This window comes from Microtus ochrogaster, chromosome 18, assembly GCF_000317375.1.
Source record: "Microtus ochrogaster isolate Prairie Vole_2 chromosome 18, MicOch1.0, whole genome shotgun sequence".
In the NCBI taxonomy this organism is placed as follows: Eukaryota; Metazoa; Chordata; class Mammalia; order Rodentia; family Cricetidae; genus Microtus; species Microtus ochrogaster.
The window spans coordinates 20,091,538-20,097,872 of record NC_022020.1 but is presented as its reverse complement, the minus strand read 5'-3'; the positions used below and the strand labels follow the sequence as shown (position 1 = coordinate 20,097,872).

Below are 6,335 nucleotides of genomic sequence, written 5' to 3'. Positions count from 1 at the left end.
TCTGTGAGTTCGAGACCAGCCTGGTCTACAAGAGCTAGTTCCAGGACAGGCTCCAAAACCACAGAGAAACCCTGTCTCGAAAAACCACAAAAAAGAAAAAAAAAGAAATAATATGGGTCTGAATTAGCACAGAGACAGTGGAGCTGAAATTAAAAGAAATATTGTGAATTTGAATTTTGTCAAACTAGGAGGTTGCCATTCTAAGAGTTGCCACCATGCTTGAGTGGGAACTATAATGTATGCAGAATTATGAGCTGAAAGAAATCCCTTCCTTCCTAAGTGACTTTGGCTATAGTGTGTTATCACAGCCATAGAAAACCTAACTGAAGGAGAGAGTTTGGAAAGCCAGTTTTATTTGTGTGAATCCCATGGTAAGCTGACCATGCTCTAGTTGGAGGCCATGCATCCAAAATATATAGGTAGCAAAAATTGAAATTGACACATATAAAAATAAAACAACAACAAAAAGGAGGACACAAAGTTGTGTGACTAGAGAAGAAGGTAGATCTGGGAGATGTTGGGAGGAGGATGAACATTATCAAAGAGCCTTATATGAAATTCTCCAGGGTTAGTAGGATGCTTTGTGGAATGTGTAGTCAGTGCTACTCTTCAGATTGTTTCTTCTTTTGCCTCCTCCTTCCTCACTATGGCACTAAAGTTGCTCAAAATTCTGTCTTAAGCAATGAGGTGCCGTGAAACTTTATTTCCTTTGGTGCAACTTCTGATCTTTTGTTTCATTTCCTTTATGGAGTAAACAGAGAAATATGTGGATCTAGAAGGTGGTCAGACTTTCTTCTATAACTTCTGTAACTGAGACATTATGTTGTTACAGCTATCCCCAAACCTGGGCCAGATTTCATCCTGGCAGCCTTTTTTTTCTTCATGAGTACATACTCTAGATGTGACAAAAGCCTACAGAGTATACATTATAGTTACATGTTTCAGAAATGAATATCCAGTTTCTGCATCTACAGGTCTGTGTTAGAAGATGATGGCATTTGGTTCATAGCCACAGAACCACTTAGGTAGAAAAAAATGAAATAGACCAACTAAGACTTTCATCTCACTTTCAATCCTCATTGTTAAATCCTGGGAATGTTGCTTTATTCTCTTAAAATATTCTCTTTTCTTGAAAAGCAGTTTTGCTCACCACTGTGCCTCCAGTGCACTCTCTTAAAAGAAAATCAAGGGGTGAAGGAGTTCTTGAGTGGGAAACTGCACAACATAGGTTCTAAAAAGAGATGAATGGATAAGTGTTGACAGAGGTTTCTGTCCTGCCTGGTTCCACAGCTATTCAGTCCCTAAGAAACACACAGGCCTACATTAATTATAAACTGGTTGGCCTGTTAGCTCAGGCTTCTTATTAATTAATTCTTAAATCTTACATTAACCCACAATTTTTGCCTGTGTTAGCCATGTGGCTTAGTACCTTTTATCAGTGAGGCATTCTCATCTTGCATCCTCTGTGTCTGAGTGACAACTGCAGACTGAGCCTTTTCTCTTCCCAGAATTTTCCTATTCTATTTGCTCCACCTATACTTCCTGTCTGGCTACTGGCGAATCAACATTTTATTAAACCAACACAAGTGACAATCTTTACAGGTACAAGACCATTGTCCTATAGCACTTCCTACTCCACCATTTTTTTTTTTCAAAATAAGAACTCTGAATCTAATCTCCTTTGTTTAGCTTTTTTTTCCCCCTGACCATTCTCCATAACAACTTGTAACCCATACTCTAAACAAAGGCAAACATCCTTAATCCATTTTTTTTGGAAATGTGGGTGTAGTTTTCTAGACTACTTATTGCTGATTGGAGGCATTAAAAATCTTATGGGAACATAAAGAAAATTTAGGATTATGGTCAAGTCCTGACTGGACTATCTTATGAGGCTTGCTCATCTCAGCCAGCAGTTTTGGAGGCTGTTCTTGATTTCAGAAAAACTCCAATGGAGGTCCTCTGAATGTTGGATCATCTGGGCCATCAGTTCCTATTGGAGATTTTTCAAGGGGTCTTCCTTGATCAAACCTGATTTTTCTTAACCCAGAATGAATCCACAACCTCTACTCCAAAGTAACATATCTTTTGACTTAAATTTGGAAATCAAGGCAAGTGATGACTGCAGACTGAGTCTTTCCTCTTCCCCAAATTCTCCTATTCTGTTCACCCCACCTATACTTCCTGTTTGGCTACTGGCCAATCAGTGTTTTATTAAACCAGTACAAGTGACAAACCTGTACAGGGTACCAAGACCATTGTCCCACAGCAGATAAATAAGGGGGGATTTATTTGGGGAGGGGGTTTGTAAGAAAATATAGTTACCATGGCTTGAGAGGTCATAGGCTTAGGAAGAATACCTTCTACTGACAGTTTCCTGAATGAGTTTAATTCTTAACTGCACTCTAAAATCTTATACTCACAGATAAGATTAGCTCCCATCTCTTATCATAGAAACTTATATATTTTTTGTAGTAGAAAAAGATCATTACAGAAACCAATAACTAGTCAAAATATAGAGAACAACTGACCTTATGGTATCTAGCACCAACTGGTACAGGTACAACATGACTCTGATCCCTAAGGCTTAGGGAACACTGAGGAAAATAGAAAGAGTGTAAGATTCAGAGAGCAGGAAGTCTACTTTGTGATTGTGTCTTCCAGATATGACAGGAAAGCTATCTTCATGAACTCTCAACAACATGCCTGCCTAAATAAGATCTGAACAACTCAAAATTCATTTGACATTTCAGCATAGGTCTTACAGGTCCCCAACCGCAGATGAGGAATAATTAGCAACTAATAACTGCTGAGAATGTGAGTATTATTCTCCTCCAACCCCAGGGATGCAGCCCCTCATTGTTTCCCAATACCAAGCTGTCAGCTCTAGAGAGGTAATGCATGCAGACAGCACCTAAAGAACTCAGCAGGTTGTCTTTATGTATTTATTCATTTATGTATATATGCAACAACTGCTTAAAGAAGATCATGTCTCATGAATTTTGGAGGGAGAAGAGGATTGTGGAAATGATACAGCTATAATTTAGTTAAAAAATTCTTTAAGTAAATACATAGTTTGAGATGAGATGGGGGAGGGTGGAGAGACAGCTTTTTCAAGCTAAAGCCCTGAATCTAACACTAGTACATAATATGTGGATTATAGTAGACAATGGTATGAAAAAGGCCAGAATGTGTCAGACCAATGTGTTGACAGTGCTGCTATTCTCCATTGTTCACTTTCTCCTACCTTCAAGGAACTGCACCATCCTGCTCTTACCACCATGTATACACTTTGACTTCAGGTTGTGCACTTGCTATTTGTTTAACAACACAGTATGAGTGAAGTGACGAATGTCTGAAATCTGTAAATGTGGCTACCTGCATTACTGGACGGGATTATTGCATCTCTCCATCTCTGCTGTGAAAACGGAATGCTTCAAGGTAAAGCCATCTGCTCCAGCATTTACTTCACATTGTGAAGTCAGGTGCAAAAAAGCCTGGAGTCAAGTGACAATGTGACAAAAGCTACTTCTGAGCTTTGCTGCACAAGTAACACGGGTGAAAAATAAATATTTGCGGTTATATGACACTGAGATAGTTTAGTTTTCCTTCTTAGAAATTCGGTGGTCAGAAAGCCTAAGGGGGTAGCCAATTTCTCTTTCATATAGTCCAAAGCACGAGTTTCTGATTACTTCTCTGAATGGGACTCCAGAAGTCATTGCTTCAAAACTTCATCTTTTTCAAGATACAGTGTGAAAATTCTCTTGTAATTTGAAAGCTATTGGGTGAACATGTAGGATTCGGATGGTAAGACTTTATAGGTTCTAAAAGAGAATACAATACTGAACTCACTCCTTGTCTGGAAACTAATCCCATGGCCACATCTTACTATGTTGGTGACTTTTTTTTTTCTTCAAACACAAGATGTTCAATGAAAACTTGCCATTCGCTATATTAATCTTGCAAATAAGTCAATTCCTTGTTTTTCCATTAAAATATCATTCATTTAAAAACTTTAACAATCTTCTTTTGTACTGTCAGATCTAATAGGAAATTTATTTCTCATTTTGGCCTGGTGTTTTCACACATTTCTGATAACTCATTCAAAATTCACTTGGGTTTAATCCATGAAAGCAAACTCTACAACTGTCATAAGTAAGTATTTAAGCTCTTCTGCTACCTGCTCCTATCTGTAATCATGTATTTCTCATCTTCATGCACCAAATACTAGATTTAAATAGAGTAACATAATTATCATGGCTGGCTAAGGATATTGCCTAATATGTGTGAGGATTATATGACACAAATAATACCAAATAACAGCAGCAGCAAGAACAACAACAGCAAAATCAACTGTGTGGCAAAGACGTCATTCATTCTATCCTGTATTTTGGAGCATACATTTCTATATATTGAGACTAGACTTTTATTAGTTTTTCTTAATAAAAATAAAGTTCTACTATTAGATACCAAATGATCAATGATTTCCAACAGGATGGCTACCTTATACATAGGTAATTTCTGCCTCTACTTGTGTTGTATCATATTAATTATGTAAGATTTGCATCACTGCAACAAAAGCTTGAGAGAATTCAAATTAAAGGATGGAAATTTATTTTGGCTCGCAGTTTGAAGGATTCAGTCTCTGGTCACTTGATCTGATTATGGTTAGGTCAGTGACAAGACAGAACATCACGGAAAAGTCATACGGTGGAGGAAAAAAATCTCAGACGTTGGTGACCAGCAGAGAGAGAGAGAGAGAGAGAGAGAGAGAGAGAGAGAGAGAGAGAGAGAGAGAGGAGAGAGAGAGAGATGATTCTTTTCATAGCAATATCTGTCCCCAGTCAGTAAGAGCTCCCATGATCCATTCTTCATCACTCAAAGGCCCTACTTCTGAGTGCTTATGCACTAGGCACCAAACCCCCAACATGCGAGCTTTGGGAGGAGGAACTTCAAATCTAAATCATACTTCTGGGAGTATGAAGTATGCAGGAACTCTACATAAGCACTCGTCCTCCTCCTCCTGGGTGTAAGTAGTATGTTCCAGCCTTACTGTTGGAAGTAGACAACCGAAACTGAAATCTAAAAAGACTGGGTGATGCCCTCTTGATTTTGTTATTGCATTCAAGTACTGTGTCACAGTTATAAATTAAAACTCCAAGGAAGCAGATTACCCTACCCCTGCAAAGTTAAAAAATGAAAGAAAAGCTCTTTTTTTCCCCCCTCCTGGAACCATGGAGGCTGTGCCGGAGAAGAAAAAGATTTCTGCGGCACCGGGAACCCTGAAGAAAAAGAAGGTTCCTGCTGTGCCAGAAACGCTGAAGAAAAAGCGAAGGAATTTCCCAGAGTTGAAGGTGAAGCGCCTTCGGAAGAAGATTGCCCTGAAGTCACTGCGAAGGGCCCAGAGGAAGGTCATCTATGAGAAGGCAAAGTACTATCACAAGGGGTACAGGCAGATGTACCGGACGGAGATTCGCATGGCCAGGATGGCAAGGAAAGCTGGGAACTTCTACGTGCCCGCAGAACAGAAGCTGGCGTTCGTCATCAGAATCCGAGGTATCAATGGTGTAAGCCCAAAGGTGCGCAAGGTGTTGCAGCCTTTTTGTCTTCGGCAGATCTTCAATGGCACCTTTGTTAAGCTCAACAAGGCTTCAATTAACATGCTGAGGATTGTTGAACCCTGCATTGCATGGGGGTACCCCAATCTAAAGTCAGTAAATGAGCTCATCTACAAATGTGGCTATAGCAAAATTCCTAAGAAGAGAATTGCCTTGACAGATAATTCCTTGATTGCTCGGTCTCTTGGTAAATACGGGCATCAGCTGTATGGAGGATCTAATTCATGAGATCAATACAGTTGGAAAACGCTTCAAGGAAGCGAATAACTTCCTGTGGCCCTTTAAATTGTCTTCTCCACGAGGTGGAATGAAGAAGAAGACAACTCATTTTGTGGGAAGGTGGAGACGCTGGCAACAGGGAAGACCAGATAAACAGACTTATTAGACGGATGAACTAAGGTGTTGCCCATGGTATTTTTGTAATCTGGTAGGTTAATAAACAGTCACAGCTTGGCAAACTGAAAAAAAAAAAAACGAAAGAAAAGTGTCTCTCCAAAATTCTAAACTCAAGCATGAATTCTTCTTGGTGCCTCCTTTGGAAGCTGCTAAGAACTCAGTTATGAAGAAGTAGGGCTTAATGGAGTTTTAAAATGGAGAAATTTCTACTATCTTAGAGTCATGAGACCACTGTTGTCATTTCCTGGGAACTTTCTAGGAATCCTTATTTTGAAGTGACATATTAAAGCTCACTTTTATTGAGTAACTCCCACATACAGCTTC

General features: G+C 39.3%; 1 pseudogene; it reads left to right on the top strand.

Moving 5' to 3' along the window:
- Nucleotides 1-5,231: 5,231 nt before the first annotated feature.
- On the top strand, nucleotides 5,232-6,032 carry LOC101988066 (annotated as a pseudogene).
- The last annotated feature ends 303 nt before the right edge of the window (nucleotides 6,033-6,335 follow it).